Source organism: Hyperolius riggenbachi, chromosome 2, assembly GCF_040937935.1.
Source record: "Hyperolius riggenbachi isolate aHypRig1 chromosome 2, aHypRig1.pri, whole genome shotgun sequence".
In the NCBI taxonomy this organism is placed as follows: Eukaryota; Metazoa; Chordata; class Amphibia; order Anura; family Hyperoliidae; genus Hyperolius; species Hyperolius riggenbachi.
In genome coordinates, this window is record NC_090647.1 from 473,325,655 (window position 1) to 473,350,636 (window position 24,982).

Genomic DNA, 24,982 nt, shown 5'->3' on the forward strand with positions numbered 1-24,982 from the left:
GATGAGAGTGTAAATGAGAGGTTACTCACCCTACTCTCAGCATTCCACTGATGAGATCTCCCTTTAGTCAGGGGAACCACTAGCTGTTTAATACTGAGGATACCTCTGGCTACCTAATACTAAGGGGCACCTGTAGCTAGCTATGATGGGCAAGGTAAGTAAGGGAGAAGTGACAACTGGGACAGCCACCACACTTGCAGTGTGGTTCAGCAGGGGTTTTTAGGTTCACGGAGGGTGAAGTCTAGAGTGCCAGAACATCTGTGCCTATGGGCTCAAGTAAAGTAAATCCAGGCCTGCCCCTCCCCCATGTATTGTTTTATCTGGTGGACTACCCTTATAGTTTTCCCTGGGGGTGTAATGGTCTTTTTCCACCTTATAATTTTCCCTGGTGGTCTAGTGGTTACCATATCTTGTATATAATATACAGGATGGGCCATTTATATGGATACACCTTAATAAAATGGGAATGGTTGGTGATATTAACTTCCTGTTTGTGGCACATTAGTATATGTGAGGGGGAAAACTTTTCAAGATGGGTGGTGACCATGGCGGCCGTTTTGAAGTTGGTTATTTTGAAAACTTTTGTTTTTTAATAGGAAGAGGGTCATGTGACACATCAAACTTATTGGGAATTTTACAAGAAAAACAATGGTTTGCTTGATTTTAACGTAACTTTATTCTTTCATGAGTTATTTACAAGTTTCTGACCACTTATAAAATGTGTTCAATGTGCTGCCCATTGTGTTGGATTGTCAATGCAACCCTCTTCTCCCACTCTTCACACACTGATAGCAACACCGCAGGAGAAATGCTAGCACAGGCTTCCAGTATCCGTAGTTTCAGGTGCTGCACATCTCGTATCTCTACAGCATAGACAATTAGCTTCAGATGACCCCAAAGATAAAAGTCTAAGGGAGTCAGATCGGGAGAATGGGGGCCATTCAACTGGCCCACGATGACCAATCCACTTTCCAGGAAACTGTTCATCTAGGAATGCTCGGACCTGACAGCCATAATGTGGTGGTGCACCATCTTGCAGGAAAAACTCAGCTTCAGTGCGTAAAGAGGAAAACACATCATCATGTAGCAATTTCGCATATCCAGTGGCCTTGAGGTTTCCATTGATGAAGAACCACTATCTTTGTACCCCATTTACCACACCGTCATCTGAAGGCAATTGTCTATGCTGTAAAGATACGAGGTGATAAAGCAGGGTAAGAAAAAAAACAGGAAAAAAAACAAGTAAACCATTCTATGAAGCATGTTAAAAATGTATGAAAAGTGCATCCAAGTGTGTAGAACTGCCTCTGAAAGTGCTGGTTGTCTCAAGCACAGAGGTGTGAATAGGCTAGCTGTCTCTAAGGGCCCATTTACACTTGTAAACACTAAAACGCTAGCGTTTTGCGCAGGTGATTTTACAGCGATTATCTTGGTAAAATCACTGTACAAATTTACATATTTTTTTTGCGATCGCGATTAGCACTTCAATAGCATGCTAATTGCGATCGCTCTTCAATCGCAGCAAAATGCTGCATGTAAGGCGTTTGCGATTGCCATTAATGAGGAAACATTCGCGATCAGCGGCAATCATGGCAGTGTGATCACTCCCATATAGTTATAATTGCGCCAGTGCTTTAAAAAGCACTAGCGCTTCGGCAATTAGCGGTAAACAGCCGCTAATTGCCCTCGTTTGAATGGGCCCTTAAAGCGGGATTGTCACCATAAAAATCAAGTTTTAACAGCAACTGGTGTATTAAGTGATAAAGATGCTAATCCTGCATTCAAAACTTTTTCTGCTGTTATGGTTTGGAGTTATCACATACTTTAGGAACACTGGCCCTTTAATAGTCAGTGCCAAACAGTTGCATGCTGGAGATTCTTTTTATCTATTATATACTCCTCCTCTTCCATTTTTTTCCATGCTTAGCTGCCTATCTTAAACAGGATCCTCTGCTCACTTGTGTTTACAAGCAAGGCTGAGATGACTCAGTGATTGGAGGAGAAAAGAAAAAAAGTTTAAGGGCAGAAATGACATCAGGATTTAGCCTCAAACTGTGGGCAAAAGACATGGTTCCCACCAGGAACATAATTCTCTTCATTTACTATATACAATTCACTTAAATCAAAATGTGGACAGTACAATACATGTGTTATGCAAGTAGATCAAGTATTTATCTACTTATATATGTGTTTTTTTCCCCTGGCATAGTATAGCTAAACCTACAGCTTTAAAGCTGTATATCAGGCACACAACTAAATACACGGCTAGAACACTTCAGAGGTGAAATCTGTGCACTGACAAAAGGGTTAGTACAGATTTGCCTCCTTAAAATAAAATGTGTGTACATTGTTCCCAGTAAGGATGGTCGGAAATGCAGATTTCCGATTCTGATGAAATTATGCATTCCGAGAAGTGGTGCATTGTGGGTAGCCTAGCCACAGATGTTCACTTAAAAGCTGAATTATTGAAGTTTCGTTCTATTATAGAAGTTTTCTTCTGTTTTAAAGGACTACTGTAGGGGCGTTGGGGAACAAAGATTTGAACTTAGTTTTAGATCAGTATAGCGCTCAACAGAAAACCAACACCATGCAAAAGTCCTATCAAAAAGACCTAAAAGACCACTTCATGACTCATGCCCCGATGAGTGATTCGGACGAAACTAGTAGGGCGGAGCCTAAGCAGCAGTGGTGCTCAGCAGAGCTCGAATATTCGAGTAGCTCGAATATTCGAGCTCTTTTCCAGCTATTCGAGCTCGGTATTCGAGCTCCGAATAGCTGTAGCTATTCGAATGGGCTATTCGCGTACACTCGAATAGCCCATTCACTATTCGAGCTATTCGAGCAAACGGCGCTATCCGAGCTCGGTACCGAGCTCGAATAGCGTCATAGCCCAGATTGATGTCCTTAGAGCCAATCAGAGGGCTCCCAGGCCCTCTGACGGCAGCCAATCACAGAGGGGGACCCTGGCCAGCCCCTACCCTATAAATAGCGGCCGCCATGTTACGTTTCTCCGTCCTTGCCTGAGACTTGCATAGAGAGAGAGTTGCTCCTTTGTGCTTTGGCTTAGCAAGAGCTTTATTGTGGTCATTTACCTAGCGTTTTTGCTCACATACACCTCCTATACACACCTATATTGTTGTTAGTTAGTTAGACATTGTATTTTAGTTAGTAGCTTTTGTGTTACATAGAGACAGGCCAGCTGCTACAGGCTTACAGCTTTAGGCCTCAGGGCCTTGCCTGTGTGGGCAGCTGTCCTCCTGTCCTCTGTTTATTTCTCTCTATTCTATACCAGTATTTCTGCTGTCCTTTACTACTGATTGTATTAGTATTGTAGTTATATACTGTAACTGTACTAGGACACTCACTGTCACTGTTCATAGGCTACTAGCTGCTCCTGCGTGTGTGCACTCACTGTCTGTGTACACACTACACACACTCTATTTCCTTCTGATAACTGATTGATTATTGTAATTGAATATTGTAATTAGTTAGTTGTACTCACTGTTACTACTTACTGTACTAGGAGTCTAGGACACTCAGTCACTGTTCATAGGCTACTAGCTCCTGCGTGTGTGCACTCACTGTCTGTGTACACACACTACACACACTCTATTTCCTTCTGATAACTGATTGCTTATTGTAATTAGTTAGTTGTACTTACTGTTACTACTTACTGTACTAGGAGTCTAGGACACTCAGTCACTGTTCATAGGCTACTAGCTCCTGCGTGTGTGCACTCACTGTCTGTGTACACACACTACACACACTCTATTTCCTTCTGATAACCGATTGCTTATTGTAATTAGTTAGTTGTACTTACTGTTACTACTTACTCTTACTGTACTAGGAGTCTAGGACACTCAGTCACTGTTCATAGGCTACTAGCTCCTGCGTGTGTGCACTCACTGTCTGTGTACACACACTACACACACTCTATTTCCTTCTGATAACTGATTGATTATTGTAATTAGTTAGTTGTACTTACTGTTACTACTTACTCTTACTGTACTAGGAGTCTAGGACACTCAGTCACTGTTCATAGGCTACTAGCTCCTGCGTGTGTGCACTCACTGTCTGTGTACACACACTACACACACTCTATTTCCTTCTGATAACTGATTGCTTATTGTAATTAGTTAGTTGTACTTACTGACTGTTACTACTTACTTACTTACTGTACTAGGGACACTCACTCAGTCACTGTTCATAGGCTAGCTCCTGCGCGTGTTTGCGCGTGCGTGCACTCACTGTCTGTAGTGTACACACACTAAATTTACTTGTGATTACTACTGATTATTGTAACTGCTAGTTGTACTTCCTGACTGTTACTACTTACTTACTGTACTAGGGACACTCACTCAGTCACCTCACCCACCAACCCACTCCATTAAAGTACCCCACTTTTCACCCGCCCTTTTAAAAAACTTTTGTCTATACGCCCAAAACATCGAAGATGTCTGGAAGTGGCAGCCAGCGCGGTTTGGGCAAGGGGAAGGGCAGCAAGGGAATCAGGAGGAGAGGGAGCAGCATTGTGGCAAGCCGCGGGCGCGGGCGCGCCACCATGCACAGTTCCGCAGCAGCAGCGTCAGTGGCTAACATTCCTCCCATAGCCACTGGCCGTGGACGCCTTGGGCGCCGCCCAGCAGGAGCATCTGCAACTCACGCTGCAGAGACACAGCAGCAGCAGCGTGTAGCACCTGCTCCGATTTTCCTCCAGCCGGGTCGGAAACGTCCCATTGAGGAAAAGCATGCAGACACTGTGGTGCAACTGATGACGGAGGATGAGCAGCCCGCCATCAGCTCTGCATCCGAGGCCTCCACCCTCACCACCACCCCTGTTCGCAGCAGCCGCCCAGCAGGGCCTGGGGAGGAGGCCAGTTCACCGTCAGTTGGCGACCTGTCATTCAGCAGTCTTTTGACCCCAGGCATCATGAGTCAATTGTCTGCTGTTGTTGGCGATTTTGAGGAGGAGATGCTGATGGGCACTTTGGGGGATGAGGGATTGGACAGCAAGACTGTGGCGACAGTCAAGCAGCCCATCCATGCATCAGGAGAGGAGTTTGGGGGGTCCTCATCCCAGCAGGACATGTTTCAGGAGGGGGAGGATGATGATGACCCGGTGACAGACAGAGACTGGGTGCCACCACCTCCAGGGGATGTCGTCCTCAGCAGCTCTGAGGAGGAGGAGGAGGATGCTCTTGTGGGCCTTGCAAGGAGGCGCATCATTGCAAGCATTGGCAGCAGCAGTAGGCAGGTCCCACAGCCTGCTGGTGTCTCAGGCTCAGCAGCAGCAGCATCTGCCAGTACCACCACCAGCCGCACCCAAGCCCCCCAAGCCCCCCCCCCCAACCACCACAGGGAGACAGGCAGCAGCGCTTCCATGCCGTAGGGGGATGTTTCTGTCACCAATTTGGTGATATTTCACCATGCCCACTGTGTACAGCAAGTACGCCACTTGCAACCACTGTCAGCGGAAGTTGAGCAGAGGTGCAGACCCCTTAAAGTTCTGCACCAGCTCGCTCATCAACCACCTTGCTGCGAAACATTTCCACCAGCATCAGGAGTTCCAGAGGCTGAAGGCATCTGGTGCTGGCAGTGGCACCACACCCATCACTGCACAGCCTTCAGCAGCAGCAGCAACAGCAGCCACCCGCCCTCCTGCTCCTCCAGCAGCACCAGCAGGAGTGCGGAAACGCACTGCTCCTCCCCCCTCTGCAACTCCTGCCGCCGACACTGAGGCCTGTTCTGGCAGCCAGTCCTCAGTGGCCTCCTCCGCTGTGTCTGCTGATTCCCGTGCCAGCAAAAGGCCACGCCAGAGCCTTTTGAGCGAGTCCTTCCAGGGGGTGGTTAGGGCTCTGCCTCCCAGCAGCCGTCGCGTGCGGCTGCTGAACGGCTTGCTGGCACGGGCCATGTGCTCCCAACTCCTGCCGTACACGCTCGTGCAGGAGGGGAGCGACATTCGTGCGCTGCTTGCTTGCGCAGCCCCAGACTGGCAGCTCCCCAGCAGACACTTTTTCTCCCGCAAGGCCATTCCTGCACTGCACCGCTTTGTGATGGCCAATGTGGAGCGAGGGCTGGAGCACGCGGTTGGTGAAAGGGTCCACGTCACCATGGACTCCTGGAGCAGCCGCTTCGGGACAGGCCGCTACCTGTCCTTCACTGTCCACTGGGTCAGCTTGGTGGAAGGGGGTGAGGATGGGAGAGCAGCAGCGGGCACAGCAGCAGCAGCAACACAGTGGGTGGTGCCACCCCGCAGGGTCAGGGGAACTGCAGCAGGTTCCTCCGATCCTCTGCCATCCTCCGGCACACCTGGCCAAACCCCCCGCCTCAGCAGCAGCGTGAAGGCCCGCCACTGCCAAGCGCTGCTGCACTTGGTCAGCCTTGGGAAGACCAAGCTGACGGCAACCCATGTGTTGGCCAAACTCCAGGAGCAGGAGAGGATTTGGCTGACCCCCAGAGGCCTCAGAGTCAGAGAGGTGGTGGCCGACAATGGGGCCAATCTGGTTGCCGCAATAGACAGGGGAAACCTGACCCACATCCCCTGTCTTGCCCACGTGCTGAACCTGGTGGTGCAGAAGTTCTTGCGCACCTACCAGGGGATGGGCGAACTGCTGGAAACGGCAAGGAACGTTGTGCATCACTTCCGGCGCTCGGCTGCAGCCTGTGCGAGCCTGGAAGACGTGCAAAAGGAGCTGGATCTGCCACGCCATCGGCTGATCCTTGACGTTCCGACTCGCTGGAACTCCACCCTGGCGATGTTGGAGCGTCTGGTTGAACAGAAGCGCGCTGTCAAACAGTACCTTGCCCTGGCCACTGTTTCCGCCGCTCAGAGAAGGGACAAGACCAGCAACATCCCGTCCATCGTCCCCGATGATGACTGGAGGCACATGCAGCAGGTGTGCTTAGTGCTGGCTCCCTTTCTGCAGGCCACTAACATGGTGAGCAGGGACCATGCTATGGTCTGCGAGTGGGTGCCCCTGGTTTGTCTGCTGAACAGGGCCCTCGATGCTTTGCTGGAACAGGGAGCGGCAGCCTTGGACCAGCAGGAGCGGCAAGCAGCTGCACAGTCCACCTCTGAGGGGGAGGAGGAGGAGGACTTGGTGGAGGTCCCTGACCTTGCTGCTGATGAGGGGGAGCAGCACAGTGCAGCTGAGTTGGTGCGGGGGTGGAGAGAGGATGAGGCTGACGAGGCAGAGGAGGAGGATGAGGACAGCAGCACTGCCGTCGATGTGCCAGCAGACGTGGCCCGCCTCTTCCCAATGGCAGCGCACATGCTGACGTGCCTGCGCAGAGACCCCAGGGTGATCCAGATGAAGCAGAGGGAGGACATCTGGATCAGCATGATGTTGGACCCACGCCTCAAGGGGAAGTTGAGCCAGTTCCTGCCGCCTGCAGGAGGAGACCCAGCGCAACAAATAAGGAGCTTGCAGCAGGCCCTTGTTGAGCGCTTGGAGGAAGCCTTCCCCCAGCCTTCCACCCCCACTGTCCAGCAGCCAGCACAGAGGCAGCAGCAGGTGCCTGCATCCAGCAGCAAGCGCCCCACAGACCTGCTGTCTCTCAGCCACGAGCTCTACAGGACTGTAGAGGCTCTGGCAGCAGTGACTAGAGAGGAGGTGCATGCAGCAGCATCCTCCACCGGTCACAGCCAGCGCCTGACCCGCATGGTGGCTGACTACATGGGGTCCTACAGCGGGCTTGACAGCGATGCCCCTGTTGATCCCATGGAGTATTGGGTCAAGCGCCTGGAGATCTGGAGCGAGCTGGCGCAGTACGCCCTGGAAGTGCTGTCCTGCCCCCCTTCCAGCGTGCTGTCCGAGCGCTGCTTCAGTGCAGCTGGTGGTGTGGTCACCGATAAACGCTCACGTCTGTCTCACAAGTCTGTGGACAGACTGACGTTTCTCAAGATGAACCAGGCGTGGGTGGAAGGCGAGTTCCTGGCCCCTGTTGTCGGCGAGAGGGGGACATGAACAGGCTAAGAACCATCGTTAATGTGCCTTACCACCCTTTACCACCTCCTGGCTCCTGCTCACTAAGCCAGCCTGGTTCACTTTGACTATTACGTCGCCTGCAGCCACACATTTTACACCTACAGTGGGCTGCTGTGTACTGCCCTTCTGCTGTCTGTCTGTGTTTCCCACTGCCAGGGTACACAGATTTACCTTCTGCTGCCACTCTGCCACCAGCTATTACGTCAAACAATAGCTATATATCTGTGTAATTTGTTTTACAAACAAAACCAAAAAACCATAAAAAAAAAAAAAGGTTTAATTTTTCTGAGGTGCCCGGGTTGAAAACTGTGTTGTCCCAGTTGTGTATTGGACACGATGTGGGCTGCACGACCGCTGTCTGGGACCTCCTGTTGTGTTCATTTACGGCCTGGTATCACCGCTAGGTACCAGGGCTATTATGTCACGCTGCCTGCCTGCTGCCACACTCACACTACTCCTCCATTCCTCCTGCTGATGCTGCTGTCTGTCTGTGTTTCCCAACGCCAGGGTACACAGATTTACCTTCTGCTGCCACTCTGCCACCAGCTATTACGTCAAAAAATAGCTATATCTGTGTAATTGGTTGTAAAACCAAAACTACAAAACCATAAAAAAAAAAAAAAAGGTTTAATTTTTCTGAGGTGCCCGGGTTGAAAACTGTGTTGTCCCAGTTGTGTATTGGACACAATGTGGGCTACACGACCGCTGTCTGGGACCTCCTGCCTGCTGTGTTTATTTACAGCCCTGGTATCACCGCTAGGTACCAGGGCTATTATGTCACGCTGCCTGCCTGCTGCCACACTCACACTACTCCTCCATTCCTCCTGCTGATGCTGCTGTCTGTCTGTGTTTCCCACTGCCAGGGTACACAGAATTAGCTTCTGCTGCCACTCTGCCACCAGCTATTACGTCAAACAATAGCTGCTCACATTACTCCTCCATTCCTCCTGCTGCTGCTGCTGCTGTCTGTCTGTCTGTGTTTCCCAACGCCAGGGTACACAGATTTACCTTCTGCTGCCACTCTGCCACCAGCTATTACGTCAAAAAATAGCTATATCTGTCTGTGTAATTTGTTGTAAAAACAAAACTACAAAACCATAAAAAAAAAAAAAAGGTTTAATTTTTCTGAGGTGCCCGGGTTGAAAACTGTGTTGTCCCAGTTGTGTATTGGACACAATGTGGGCTGCACGACCGCTGTCTGGGACCTCCTGCCTGCTGTGTTTATTTACAGCCCTGGTATCACCGCTAGGTACCAGGGCTATTATGTCACGCTGCCTGCCTCATTGACTGCCTGCTGCCACACACTCATCCTCCTCCTCCTGCTGCTGAATTTACCTCCTGCTGTCTGTGTGTTTCCACTGCCAGGGAGCACATACAATGGCGCTTCCAACATGCGTGCGCCACCAGCTATTTGTTACGCTCAAAAATAGCTGCATTTCTTTAAAAAAAAAAAATTTGAAAAGAGAAATAAGTGAAGAAGAAGACGATATAGAAGAAGATGAAGAAGATGAAGAAGAAGAAGATGAAGAAGAAGAAGAAGAAGAAGATGAAGAAGAAGATGAAGATGATGAAGAAGAAGAAGATGAAGAAGATGAAGAAGATGAAGATGAAGAAGATGAAGAAGATGAAGAAGAAGAAGATGATGAAGAAGAAGAAGAAGATGAAGAAGAAGATGAAGAAGATGAAGAAGATGAAGAAGAAGATGAAGAAGATGAAGATGAAGAAGATGAAGAAGAAGAAGATGATGAAGAAGAAGAAGATGAAGAAGAAGATGAAGATGATGAAGAAGAAGAAGATGAAGAAGATGAAGAAGATGAAGATGAAGAAGATGAAGAAGAAGAAGATGATGAAGAAGAAGAAGATGAAGAAGATGAAGAAGATGAAGAAGAAGAAGATGAAGAAGATGAAGAAGATGAAGAAGAAGATGAAGAAGATGAAGAAGAAGATGAAGAAGAAGATGAAGAAGAAGAAGAAAAAGAAGATGAAGAAGAAGAAGATGATGATGAAGAAGATGAAGAAGAAGAAGAAGAAGACAATATAAAAGAAGAAGAAGATATAGAAGAAGATATAGAAGAAGAAGATATAGAAGAAGAAGATATAGAAGAAGAAGAAGAAGAAGAAGATATAGAAGATAAAGAAGAAGAAGAAGAAGTATATACAGTACTGAACAAATTTCTGGACACAACTTCTCTTTTCAACTTTTTTTTTTAAAGGAACATCCCCACATAATCACTTGCTGTTGTTACTTGGAAAAAAAGAGGTTTCTTGCATCATTCACCCTCAAAACAAGTGTTGGAAGCTATTTAAGGCCATTTCGAATAGTCAGCTCGAATAATGAGCTCGAATACCGACTCGAATAGTGAGCTCGAATTCCGAGGTCGAATCGAATAGTAAAAATTATTCGACTCGAATATTCGACTGATCTCGAATAATTTACTATTCGAATTCGACCTAACTCGAATTTTGAAAAGGGGTATTTGAGCACCACTACTAAGCAGTGGTGGAGACGCTGAGCGGCCATGTGGATTGTTATATGCGCATTTTAATGGATGGAATGTAAGTGCATTGGAAATTTTAAAAACTTTTAAATAAATACAGAGTTATGCTATGGTAGCGTCTTTTTGAGTCCCTTTAGAACCTGCATAATCTAAGGAAAACTGTTGCTTTGGAAGCATAAGAAAAGTGAACACTGCTGTTCTGTGCTGGGTCAGCCATTCAAGCTGGTGAGAGGCTTGATTTACCTGCATGATAAAACACTGGGTGTTGAACGGGTGTATGCTGGTTCACACTGGTGATGTGGAGGAAAGACATCTGTTGGTTTTAAACAGTATCACACTATTTTGTGCATTTGTTTCCCCTTCCCATGCATGAGCTATGGAGATCGCCTACTGAGCAAGGAGTAACTGAGCCCCGGGTAAGTTCATCTCTTTTTCCCCCTACCCCCCTACAGTACTCCTTTAAGAAGGCAAATCACACTCCGAGAAGTGTCTTTCCGATTTCAGAGTATATCAAAATTTCTGATTTACACACCATTTTTTTAAGCTGTTTTTGCCAATAAAGTTAGTCAATTTAAAAAATCAGACTTTCCCCAGGCCTCTGCCTCACACTAACCTTTCCCCTGGCCTCTGCCTCACACTAACCTTTCCTCTGGCCTCTGCCTCACACTGACCTTTCCCCTGGCCTCTGCCTCACACTAACCTTTCCTCTGGCCTCTGCCTCACACTAACCTTTCCTCTGGCCTCTGCCTCACACTAACCATTCCACTGGCCTCTGCCTCACACTATCCTTTCCCCTGGCCTCTGCCTCACACTAACGTTTCCCCTGGCCTCTGCCTCACATTAACCTTTGCCCTGGCCTCTGCCTCACACTAACCTTCCTCCACTACAATGCCTAACATTAACCCTAGCCGTGGTGCCCCACTAGCGGAAAAGTACCAACTTTTTATATGTTTTTCTGGAATCTCCGAATGGAAGAATAATGGGCTAAGTGAGTAATCATTATAAATTAGTATTTCATGTGTAGAAAAAATATAAATAGATATTCTTTTTTTCCCCATCTACTCGGCTTGCTATTATGTATAAATCTTTACTTTTTCCATCTACTAAAGCACGCTTGAACTCACTTGAAAAAAAACAACAAGAATTAGCCAAGCCTGGGGTTTCTTCCAACCCCTCATAATCTAAGTGGCCCTTAGTTTCTTTTTCCTCCTCTCCTTAGTGCTTCTGTGTCCCATTTTTATTAGCGCTGCCCCTACTGGGATGCAGCTATGGCGCATGCTGCCGGCGTGGTGTTAGCACCTGTCTGCCTTGCGGCCTGCCGCCCTTCCACCCTCCACATCCACCCTCTGCTGGCCTGAGGCATCCCCACGATCACTACCTGGATGGCCATTAGCTTCCTGCCTACATGGGACTCTGCTCTGACCATCATAGCCTGCTACACCAGCACACTGGACTGGATTCCTCTACCAGACTAAAAGTCTCCCCCCCAGCCTTGGGCTTCTACACATGGGGTTGAGAGACCAGACAGCCGTCAGGAGCTAACTGGACTCCGCACTGCTGTACCAGGATTGGGTACAGTATGGCTTAAGCTTTATGTCACTTATCTGATTTGTGCATGCCGCAACTTGCATTTCATCTGTCCATGCTGGCTATGCTGCTCCATTGAACAGTTTGTCTGCAGATGCTATATTGGCTTCCTTGTCTCTACTGGATGTACTGACCTACTTTGCCTCTGTCATCTGTGCCGGCCTGCTAAATTGCTACTTTCCCATTGTCTTCATTTTTGATGCACTGTGTTTGCCTAGGCCTATTTTTTACATGATGTTTGGGATCCCTGACCACATTAGGTGGTCCTGGGCAGCGGTGTGTTTGATGTTTTGATTGGTTGTTGAGCGTGGTCTCTTGGCAGTTTACATTGGTGCTTTTTAATATGCTTAATTATAATATTAATAAATTTTGTAATTTTTCACTTTATTTTTCGTTTTTTTGTGATTTGTGACATATGCTCCCCAGCCCCCCTCTTTTCCTTTACATTTACGTTCCATGGCGCATGCTGCGCCCTATCTGCATGTCTGCAGGTTCACACTCCCAACTGGCTATGTACAATCGCCATGACGTGGAGCGCTCTGCGCATCTGTGGTCACAACTCTTTTCGAACAGCGCTTGAGCAAAATGGTTCCCGGCAGAGCTGCACAGGAGTAAGATCAAGGAGGCATATGGATGGGACAAAACATGCAACGTGGCAGTGATGCATCTGGGTTGGAGCTCGTAAAGAGGGGCCATAGCAGCACTAAGGCTATAGGCTATTAAAGGACAACTGAACTGAGAAGGATATGGAGGCTGCCATATTTATTTCCTTTTAACCTACCTGGTAGTAAGCCTGACCTACGCTCAGGCTAGCAGCCGGAGAGGATCACATGGCCCCCGGAGTTTTTTTTTAAATAAAATTTGATCTAACTGCTTAAGCTAGCACTTTGCTAGCTAATGATACCCCCCCAAGTCCCTCCACTCTCCCCGATCACCCCCGATTGACGCCGTTATATGTACCTCCCAGCGATCCCGCGATGGCGCAGCCTCCCAATCAGCTCCAGGCTTCGCTATGGGGAGGATCGGGACTGCGCATGATGTCATGACGTCGTTGACGTCATGACATCATATCCGATCGTCGCCATAGCGACGACTGAAGCTAAAAGGGGAAGATGCTCTCGCGGGATCGCGGACGGGTAAATATTGCCGGCGGCAATCCAGGGGATCAGAGCGGTGCCGGGGGACTTGGGGGCCACAGTTAGCTAGCAAAGTGCTAGCTTAAGCAGTTAGATAAAATTTTATTTTAAAAAATCCTCCCGCGGACGCAGCATCTAAAACTGCGTACCGCCAGGGAGGTTAAACAATACTACGTGGGAGTCCTGCAGGTCTATTTGGCTCCAGAAATAAAAATCTTGACAGATTGGACAATAATGTCAGAAACACCTGATCTGCATATGCTTGTCCTTGGTCTTTAGAGGCCAAAGATCAGCCGGCTAGCCAGGTAACTGGTATTGCTTTAAAGGAAATAAATATGGCAGCCTCCATATCACTCTCACTTCAGTTGTCCTTTAAGATTTGTGCTGCTTTTGTTTTGAAGATAATAGCAATTATTGTTTCCCAGACAATTTATTGGCTGACTTAGAAGAAAAGGAGCAAGCTTTTGGATAATAAGCCTTCTTCAGACACTATTCTTGTATGCTTTTGAGTCTGAAGAAGGCTTGTTATCTGAAAGCTTACTCCTTTTCTTCTACGTTAGCTAATAAATGGTATCATCCTGATTCAACATCTTGCTTTTACTGGTGGCTAGCACGGTTTAATACTGCTACTTTTATAGTTTTTGCAATGTTCAAGTTTTTGTAAAGGTCAAAAGTTCACTCAGCTTCCCTACAACATTGTAAAGGCTTTTGACCTTTATAAAAACTTGAATATCTCAAAAACTTTAAAATATAGAATTATAGATAGAATTATGATTTTTGCAGCACAAATGAACACAAACTGCACTATCTAGCCATGCTTCTTTCATGTTCGCAGATAATGCGATAATGGCCTTTCACAGATAAGCGGATAATGGCCTTTCACAAGTTCTAAAGGACGGGTAAAATATGCCAGCAGACGTGCCCCCACCATAGGACAGATGCTGTCCCCAAATCTGTTTAGCTCTGAGTCCACCAGAAAAACATGGTTGGCCACGGTGGGTTCCCTTAAATGTGGCGTATCGACCTGCAAATATTGCCGAGTCCATGCTAAGTCCAAAATTGCTGTCTCTGCCTTGAATGGCCGAAGTTTCCACATTAACCACTTGCCGACTGCGCACTCATAACACGCGTCGGCAAAGTGGTAGCTGCAGGACCAGCGACGCACATCTGCGTCGCCAGCTGCAGGCTAATTAATCAGGAAACAGCCGCTCGCGCGAGCGGCTGCTTCCTGTCAATTCACGGCGGGGGGCTCCGTGAATAGCCTGCGGGATGCCGATCGCGGATGCAGGCTAAATGTAAACACAAGTGGAAATAATCCGCTTTGTTTACATTTTTACAACGCTGCTAACAGTAGCAGCGCTGTACTAGATCAGCGATCCCCGTCCAATCAGCGGCCGGGGATCGCTGTCACATGACAGGCAGGAGCCTGTTAGAGGCTGCACAGGACAGATCCGTTCCTGTGCAGCCTCCGATCTCCGGGGCAGGGAGGGAGGAGAGGGAGAGGGGGAATCCTGCGGTGGAGGGGGCTTTGAGGTGCCCCCCCGCCACCCACACGTATGCAGGAGCGATCAGACCCTCCCAGCACATCATCCCCCTAGTGGGGAAAAAAGGGGGGCGATCTGGTCGCTCTGCCTGTTGTTTGATCTGTGCTGGGGGCTGTAGAGCCCACCCAGCACAGATCTTCTAGATCAGCGCTGGTCCTTAAGGGGGGGGTAAAGGCTGAGTCCTGAAGTGGCTAAACAATTTATTAATTGTGGTTCGAGCTATGTGGTGTACCTCATTTCCTGTAGCGTCTGTTCGCTGCAGTATGTGGAGTGCACCCCTAGGCCTTTGAGGCAGAGAATAACGGAACATTACCTGGGGGCGGGCTGGCAAATGTCTAATGTCACCAATGTTGCAAAACATTTCCGTGAAGTTCACAGGGGTGACATGACGGGCTTTTCATTGAACGGGATTGAGAGGGTCTTGCCGTCAAAGCGAGGAGGGGATCTCTGTAAGAAATTGTTGCGACAAGAAGCAAAGTGGATCTTCCAATTAGGTACTAGGGTTCCACTAGGTCTGAATGCCAGATGGGATCTGGCGATAATTACCTAAGCTCCTATCCTGTATATGTTAATTGCATCTTTCCCTTGACTGACCCCTGATCCTGCATGGCGACCGTTCGTTTTGGGGTAGACCGCCCAGGTGTCACTGCTTTTGCCTCAAATCAGGGTTGTTGTCACCATAGTTACACTCCTTCCCCCTTGGGTAGTATTTTGGGTCCCTTGCTCCCAGCTTTGTTCTTTGTTCTTTCCTCTTTTTGTATTGTATTTTATTCTGTATATTATGAATTTTAGGATTTTTTTGTAATTTAGATTTCTTAGATTATAGAATGTATAAGTGGATGAGGGTGTATTTTATGTTCAGGGTGGGCACTCTATACTGACATCCCTATTTATATGCCTACGCTTCCATGCACATGTTAGCTATGATTAAGGACTGATTGTCTGAAACATGTCAGCTATCTGATACCTGCCGTGGTTGTTTAGGATACGTCCATAATAAAAGTTTACATCCTACTGTTAAGTGCGGACCTTTCCTTCCTTGGTTCATGTGCCTACAGTGCCTTATGGTAAATCCGGCCCTGGCCATGGCAGCCAAGAGTGGCTCTTGCCAATCTGCTCACCATGCTTCAAGGCTGCAGTGCATCTATGCAAGGTGACACAAAGCCCATTGTCTTGACTACCAGGCCCAGTCCGCCCATGATGCCAAGTGAGGCGACTTCCTCAGGCGTCAGAAGTCTGGGGGCAGCACCAGGCAGAAACAGGAAGTGAAGAGAGTGCCTGGCCTACCTATACCGAGGGCAACTGTAGCTGACTAACCTACACTGGGGGCAACTAGCTACGATACGAACACCAGGGGCACCTATAGCTGGCTACCTACCTATACTGAGGTTTTTTTTGGGTGCTCAATAAGGTGCGGTGCAATCATTCCAATTTGGGGGGGGGGGGGGGGGGGGCACACATCCTCACAAGTTTGCCTCAGGCAGCAAAAAGTCTAGAACCAGCCCAGTTGACTATATGTAGATTAGGCAGGCCTTTCCAAGATCAAACTTTTTTCCTTGTAGTTGGACCATTTTGTAAACGGTTGTAAGTTGCTCCAGTAAATTCAGCAACAACCTTAACAGTGATAAAAGTGGAGCGGAAGTTATTTGCTATTGCTAAACATGCATGACCTGATATAATTTTATGTGATAATTGAGCGCAGTTCACATCAGCAGATTTCAAGGCATTTATGGCAAGTAACCTTATTCTCGAGGACAGGTTACATCAGCCCCATTCCACCCATCTTCAAATGGGCAAGGAAAGTGAATGGTTCAGACTACAAAGGACACACTAAAAACAATTATAGATGGAGACTGGAGTCGCAGACTGGCTAATTATGTATTACAGCAGCACGTAAACCTCCTGTGCTGGTACTGGGTGCAGTCCAGCAGACCTTCTGATGAACCGACGCCTGAAAACACATTTAAGTAGACTGTATCCAGATCTGGCTTAGGAACTACAAGCAATGACAAGACTCAGTACTACAATAATGCAAAGATAATAATTAGCTGCATAGGGCAGTAGCCCTTGTTACTTAAGGTACCCGTACATCGAGCTGCGGCCTATCGACCATCCAATTCGATAATAATTATCAAATCAGATGAAAATCGGTGCTGCCAAGTGCATGCCCGATTGACAAGGTGACCAGTTTCGGGCCTAGCATGTAGATCGGACAGGCTGTAAGATGTCGGGTCATCGAAGATTGATTGGGTGCACAGCGGAAATGGCAAGCGATATCGGGACGAGCAACAAAATCTCTGGGTGCTGTTTCTCCAGCATGTATGTATGTGTGCATTTATACATTACCTATCCTGTGTCACGGTGCCCATCCATCTTCAAAATGCGCCTCTCTTCTATTAACCCTATATGCGCCGTTACCGCCGTGCACCCGATCAACCTTTATACACTAGGGGCACAGCGGCGAGGCAGCAGATGCAGCAGACGCGGCCAATTCCCCAGAATTTCAGCATGAAATTGATTGGGAATCAGCCTGCGGTGTATGGGCAGCTGACAAATCTCTCTCTAATCATATTCGATCAGCTAGAGATTTGTCTCGTGGTCGAATCTGCCCATCATCGCTAGATGTATGACTATCTTAAAGGATACCCGAAGTGACATGTGACATGATGAGATAAACATGTGTATGTACAGTGCCTAGCACACAAATAACTATGCGGTGTTCCTTTTTTCCTTCTCTGCCTGAAAGAGTTAAATATCAGGTATGTAAGTGGCTGACTCAGTCCTGACTCAGACAGGAAGTGACTACAGCGTGACCCTCACTGATAAGAAATTCCAACTATAAAACACTTCAGTGTTCTCCCCAGGCTCTTTTAGCCGGGTGCTCCACCCGGCTAGTTTTGGTGAGCACCCGGCTGTCATCTCTTCTGAATTGTGCAGAGAAGCGCCGGCCCAGTATTCCCTCATCTTGCCCCACCCGGCTACTTTTCCATGCCACCCGGCTGGAAAACATTTCTGGGGAGAACACTGCACTTTCCTAGCAGAAAATGTCTTCTGAGAGCAAAAAAGGGGTAAAAAGGGGGAATTTCTTATCAGTGAGGGTCACACTGTAGTCACTTCCTGTCTGAGTCAGCCACTTACTGACCTGATATTTAACTCTTTCAGACAGAGAAAAAAAAAAGGAACACATCATATTTATTTGTGTACTAGGCACTGTACAAACACATGCTTATCTCATCATGTCACATGTCACCTCGGGTATCCTTTATTTTTCAACACCTGCATTAATCCTGTTCAGTGGCATCAAATTCTGACACTTTCCATTTCTGTTATAAATAACATGATTGCATCTATGTCAGTGCTCTCATAGCACCAAGAAAGACTGAATACTGAATGTGATTCTCTTCTGTTCATCAGATCATCTGTATCAGCACTGGATTATAGCAGTTCTACCACTCAGAGGGGTTCATTCACAAAACATTCACATGAATTATTTCTCCTGTGAATTATCTCTCTTTGGGCCTGATGCTCGAAAGGCCAGTAATTTTGCAGTGTACTGGCGCCTACCTCGCGTTACTATAGCAGCACAAGCATTACCTCGGTAATGCGTATTGCTCCCCTGCCGTTAGTACCATTAAAATTGCTGTGCGGAATCTGATCACATTTTGCAACTTTGTATAACGCCGTTTAAGCGGCATTGTTCTACGGAATGCAAGCATGTCATGCATAATGTCACTTCCACTTGAGCACTCAGTATTTAAATGAGTTAGTCGTTTGCAATATTGGATTGCAGACAATGTAATTGGAAAGACTCGTCATTTGTCTTTGTTACAATGAAAAAGTAATTTACACAGCACTGGATGTTTTGCTTGCAGCGACTTTTGTTGAGCGTGTATGAACCTTAACCACTTCAGGACCACAGGCTTACACACCCCATGTGACCAGGCTAATTATTACAATTCAGTGCTCTGCAGCTTTAACAGCTCGCTGCAAAGCCATACAAGTTACCATGCAACTGAATCTTGGCTCCTTTTCTGCCTACCAACAGATATGTCTGTTGGTGCAATCTGATTGCTGCTGCATTTTTGTTATTAGTTTTATTCTCATTTATTTATTTTTTCTCATTTATTTATGTATTTATTTTTTAAACTGTACCTAGTACCTGTACCTTTAATTTTATTTTGCTCCCTCTCCATGAGATCCAATCAGTGATCACCTCTCATAGGCATCAGCCTATGAGAAGGGATCACATTGTGGGCCACTTGAGGGGACAGCTTTGTCACTAAGCTGTCCCCCGTAAAGCGCTACGGTAGATTGCAGCGATGTACATGTAAATAATCCCCCCCCCCTTCTAACAGCCTGCTGCCCGCGATCACGGGCAGGCAGGCTGACCTCGGAGCTCCCTTAGTCAGTGGTGATGCGCGCATGACTGAATGAACCTCCCCCAGGACTGAATGGCGTTAGATGTGGTCGCAGAGTGGTGAAAGAGAATCTGAAACCAACTTAAAAAAACAAAACAGATGCTTACCTAAGGAGATGGAAGGTTCTCTTTAGGTACAATACAATACAATAACATTTCTATAGCGCTTTTCTCCCATAGGACTCAAAGCCTTCCCATTCCTCTCATGGTCCTCACATGGTTCCAGCGCTGGTTCCCCTGTTCAAATCTCCCACCGTGGGAGGCTTTGGAAGTCTTCAGGAGCCCGAATGCTCTCAAAGACTGGTGGCTCCATACTGCGCATGCGCGAGTGACCTTGCTCGCTTATACACAGTACAGAGCGGCCCGTCTTCGGGAGCACTCGGGCTCCTGAAGACTTCTGAAGCCTCCAGAGTGACAGTGATTAGTCTCCGAACAATCGGTAGGAGACTGCTTACGGGGCGGGAGCCACTGCTGGATTGTGGGGACCGTGAGAGGAGCAGAAAGGCTCTATAGGACCCAGAGCCTTCCCTTCTCCTTAGGTAAGCATCTGTTTTTTTGTTTTTTTTAAGTTGCTATAGACTCACTTTAAATAGAAACCATGACCAAGAATTGAATTTCATCCCAATCAGTAGCTGATACCCCCCTTTACATGGGAAATCTATTCCTTTTCACAAACGGATCATCAGGGGGTTCTGTATGGCTGATATTGTGGTGAAACCCCTCCCACAGGAAACTGTGAGGACCATGGTCCTGGAAATTTCCTGTCTGTGAACCTCGTTGCATTGTGGGAAATAACTGTTTACAGCTGTTTCCAACTGCCAAAAAAGCAAGCAGCAGCTACTTCCAGTGACATCATCAGCCAGCAGTAAAAATGTTACCATGCGATAAATTTAAGAATGTAAATCAGGGAGAGGAAGTCTTTTACAATGGGCAAACACTGACTAAATCATTTACAGTATACATAATTATTGTAAAAATTAAGCACTTTTTTAAATTATATTATTTTCACTGGAGTTCCTCTTTAAGTCTACTAGTGTACCTGTTCCCATGTAGCAGGTACTGCCAGGGCCGGGCCGAGGCATAGGCTGGAGAGGCTCCAGCCTCAGGGCGCAGTGTAGGAGGGGGCGCAGAATTCATTCAGCTATCATTCCTAATTGTGTTTTAAGCAGAAAGAAATAAGAAAAGGGGATACATAGCAGTGACTGCAAGCCAGATAACTAGATTTTAAGGTGTTGGGGAGGTTGTGGGCCCTGTGGCCCTCTTAGTCTAATAGCAATCAGTGTGTGACAGCTGGGGTGGGAGGGATGGGGGGGGCGCATTTTGGTGTCTCAGCCTTGGGTGCTGGAGGACCTTGTCCCGGCTCTGGGTACTGCAACAGACTTTTAGTAGCACTCTTCGGGCTAGTATTTATTGCTGTCTGTGTGACTACCACATGTTACTTCAGGTACATTTTAAGTATTAAAGAGTTAATAATTTACTCCTAAAAATGATTAATTATAGTTCAGATGATTCCAGTAACTTTAGATTTAATAAAGTGGAATTGTAGATCACATCTCTCTACTACTGCTAAGTAGGCTGATTCTGTGACCTCATAAAAACATTGTGCCTGTCTGTTTAAGGCGTTCAGTGACTCAGACAGTTTGCAGAGGTTTGTCCCGCGGTGGCTGCCGTCGCAGAGTGTGATCTGGAAGGTCGGGAGGCAGAGGTTACAGCTGCACCACGTGTGTCTGTGTGTGAGCGGCCGGCTCTGTCCTTCCAGCGCAATCCAGCAGCAGCACAGAGGACATGGTCAGCAAGACGGAGGAGGCGGCTGTGCAGAGCCCCGACAAGAACCCGGGAGCTTGCTGCGGTAATGACATTGCCTGTCCCTTCATCCCCCTGCCTGTACTCTGCATGCTTGTGCCCTATACACGGAACTGCTGTGCCAGGGAGTAGTGCACAGCATAGATCAGGACTGACATGTATATACTGTGTGATCTACTGATCAGTAGACAGTGTAACCTGGCCAGGGGGTAGGAATACCCACAGACAGTATGATCTGCTGTCAGCTGAATGACAGTTCACTTGTAGGAACACTTATATTACACAACATGGCAAGGACAGTGCATACATGCTACACATGTTTACAGTGCTATAGAAGATGTTGGTTCTGTACAAATCAGTGATAAATAATTGCTGATAATTCAGCTTTCCCACAGTCTTCTGACATTTGATATCAGAATAGTACAATCCCTTTAACTGGTGTTATAGTATGTATTGATTATATAGCTCAGTTGTTTTCAGCAGAGCGCATTGAACAGTTTGTCACCAACTGCCTCTTAGCAGATCATACAGTCTGTTGTCTCTGGTATAGTCATTGTTTTATACCCCAACCACTGATGCCAAAGTGTGGGAAAGGCAATTGAACTATCAGTATGTTTTCAGGATGTGAGAGGAAACTGGTAGAGCCACACACTACATGGAAATAATGTCCTGGTCAGGAGTCAAACCTGAAACTGTAGATCTAAATAGTCTAGATTTTGGTCACCCAAGGTGAAAAGCTAGTATGAGTAGAAGTGTGACTGATGTAATTAGTGATTTGCAATCCTGGATCACTAATTAGCTTCTTTTGGTGTTGCTAAAACTTCTGTGCCTGCCACTCATTTCTCTGTTTATGAGGCATGTAAAAGAATTGCTAGTGATTTGTTTCAGGCAGCAATTGTTAAATGTGTGTGCATAGCTATAGATACCATCACATTTGTTATTTCTTGGCATATGAAAAAATATATTGCATGGCATTAATGCCCTCAGTAGTTGAACTCATAGACCCTTTTATTTTTACATTCTGAATGTGGGCGCTTTAGGCCTTATTCATGCAACCTGGAATGTAACAGCATCCAGCAACAGTGGCATTCCCATGGTGGCTAACAGGACTCCTGGTGGGGGCACTCATGGTGAAAGGGTTAGGACCCGTTCAGATCAGAAATGCGGATGGCCATGCGTGCGGACCGCAACGCGTACGAACGCATGGCCATCCGCGTTTGTGTGCGTTGCGTGGCTGATCCCATCACTGAAAAGTGAATGGGACAGCCACGCGTTTTTGCAAAATCTGCGTGCAGCATGCGTTCCCAGACCGCACAGGTCCGGAACGCATGCAGTGTGAACATCAGACATTGCACTCTATGCAATGTCTGATGTCGTGCGTTTTGGCCACCTGCACGCGTTTCCAAAACGCGGCTGGAAACGCGTGCAGTGTGAACGGGCCCTTAGTCTGTGGAACTTCCAGTAAACTTTTATCCACTGCCCATATCAACAAGCAGGGCTGTGGAGTCTGTACAAAAATCATCGAACTCCGACTCCTCAGTTTTTGAAACCCCCGACTCCAGGTACCCAAAATGACTCCGACTCCTTAGTCTAATACTTACCAGAATTAAGGATTTGGTACAAAAATCATTAGACTCAGACTCCTCAGTTTATGAAACCACCGACTCCGACTCCACAGCCTTGTAAACAAACCCAGCAACAGGTGACTGAAATATTTACTGTATATTTCAAGAGACAGAAGAATAGCACATAAGCAGGGCTGTCGAGTCGGTACGAAAATCTTCCGACTCCTCAGTTTATGAAACCACGACTCCAACTCCGGGTGCCCAAAATTGCCCCGACTCTGATTCCTTAGTATTAAAGAGACACTACAGCTAACTAATTTTGCCCATTTTACCTTATAATTCGCTTCAGTGCTCTCATGACAAGTAAACCGCTGCATCCCCGTTATTTGCGTTGTGAAAATTTTAGTGCCTGGTTAGTTGTTTTTTTTTTTTTTTTTTTTTTACAACTTTACAGATTAGTGCATGAAGTTGGCCCTCAGCATCTGTAATTTGGTTGAAGAAGTTTGTGGATCATTGAATTTTGTTGCCACTGGCCTTAAGCATTAGACTCGAGGGTGAAATATACTGTATATACTTTTGAGTGGAGGTGTTCAGAATAAATTAAAATGGCTGTTTTATTGTACAGGTGTAAGGAATACATAGACAGCTCATGGTGAGCCAGAGCCATATTGTACAAGTGTAGCTCCATCAGCAGAATTGTTTTGCTACAGCACCAAACAACTGATTATAGTTCTACTTTGTTCTGGGGATTTGCAGATGACTTCTTAAACAAGTGTTATATCGCATATGATTGAGGCATTGCTGTCTCATTGTTGCAAGTGGAACAGACTCTGAGCTGCAAGGCTTACCTGCAAAGTGTACAGATCGTGAATAGTATAGTTACATAGATGGAGTTGTGACGTTCCTTTAAGCAGATCGTATATATTTCTTTCAAACAACCTTCTCTGGAATCAGCTTAGTAAACTTCTGCATGGTTTTTGTCATCCCTGCTTGGAAAATGCTGACTTGATGCCCTTGGGAGAATCCTTGCTAGACATGCACAATGCCCTTGTGTTTCAGTGCTTCTACTGTAGCACTACTGGCCCTAGCCTTGTTTATTCAATGGGACACAGCAGCGCCCCAGACATGTCTGCTTGGTGTGTTCACACTGCTCTAGTAAACAGCACGCTGTCCTTGATCTGTAAATCAGTGAATCATGTGGAACCTTGCAAAGTCACAGGCCTAAAGGTTGATGTTTAAACTGCAACACAAAAGTTACCCGCAGTTCAGGATAGGTTGTTCATTGTAACTAGTGGATGTCACGGGGTGTGCGGTGCATAGAGCAATTTTTTTAAAGATGTATAATAAAAGTGGCATTCAAGTTACATTATAGTTGGAGGTTAATTTAAAGATTTGCCATGGTTATGTGATCTTTAAGTATTCCCTTTATGATTATACGGAGTAAGGCTTGTTGAATTATTAAATGTCCACTAAATCAAAGGTGAAGGTGTATTGTTTACAGATTGCGCTAGTTACATCACCAGTACATAAAATCTGTTATCTGGTTTCAAAGACTACAGTGCCAGTTGAGTTGGTGAGAGTTGTACATTTTATGAGTTAATTTGCTGTAAATCATAACGTTGTGGGTCTGTTTACAATGGTCATTATGCTCTGAAGAAGCTGCTGATTTTAATCACAAAAAAAGTGTGTTTGGCTTGAATACGTCCGTTGTCGTCCTGGTCCCCACTGCAGGAGTTCTCCTTACTGCCTTAAACCTTTAACATGACAGGAAGTGAGGAAATCTCTCTACTGGGGACAAAAGCAGCAATAAAAGTATTCAAACTGCACTAACTGGTGTTTTCATTATTGCCAGTATGCTTGTTGAAGACCTTTGCCCATTTCCAGACGCCAGTGTCAACACAGGAAGTACGAGGCTGTCTCTGCGACGGGGACCCAGAGACAGCCTCAAATTATCAATATAAGCTAATAAATGCTAGTGTTCAAGTAGACCTGAACTCTTGCACATGACAGAAGGAAAACCTAGAGAAATGCACCCTGTATGTATTAGAGATAGACTGTCTAATTCCTCCTCGTCTGTGTCTAATCGCAAGTTGTAATTTGATTTCTCAGCTGAGCCAGTTGACTGCCATGGCAGAGAGGCTAATTTGAAAGCACAGGATGTTAACAATATGTCTGCTTCCATGAAAGCAGGAATTTTTCCACTAGCTGCGATCTGCTTAAAAAGCGTATCTCGCTGGCGTCTTGCTGATCGCTAGTGCACCGTGATTTACATGTAAATCACAGTGCACTTTTCCATTAGCGCGTTTCAATATTCTGCAAATCACTGTAGTTGGGCTGCATGATTATTGGTGCAATCGCGTTTCACTCCTGACGGCTCACATTGCAATCGCAAGTGGAAAAATAAGCTTTTGCTTTGCGCTTGCAAGTGGAAAAGGGTCCATAGA

General features: G+C 46.6%; 1 long non-coding RNA gene across 1 annotated transcript; it reads right to left on the minus strand.

Moving 5' to 3' along the window:
• Window positions 1–652: 652 nt before the first annotated feature.
• LOC137547064 (uncharacterized) lies at window positions 653–23,679 on the minus strand. Its single transcript, XR_011026457.1, has 2 exons — window positions 23,387–23,679; window positions 653–1,186 (listed from the first exon to the last, which is right to left on the minus strand). It is a non-coding gene; the product is annotated as an uncharacterized lncRNA (long non-coding RNA).
• Window positions 23,680–24,982: the final 1,303 nt, after the last annotated feature.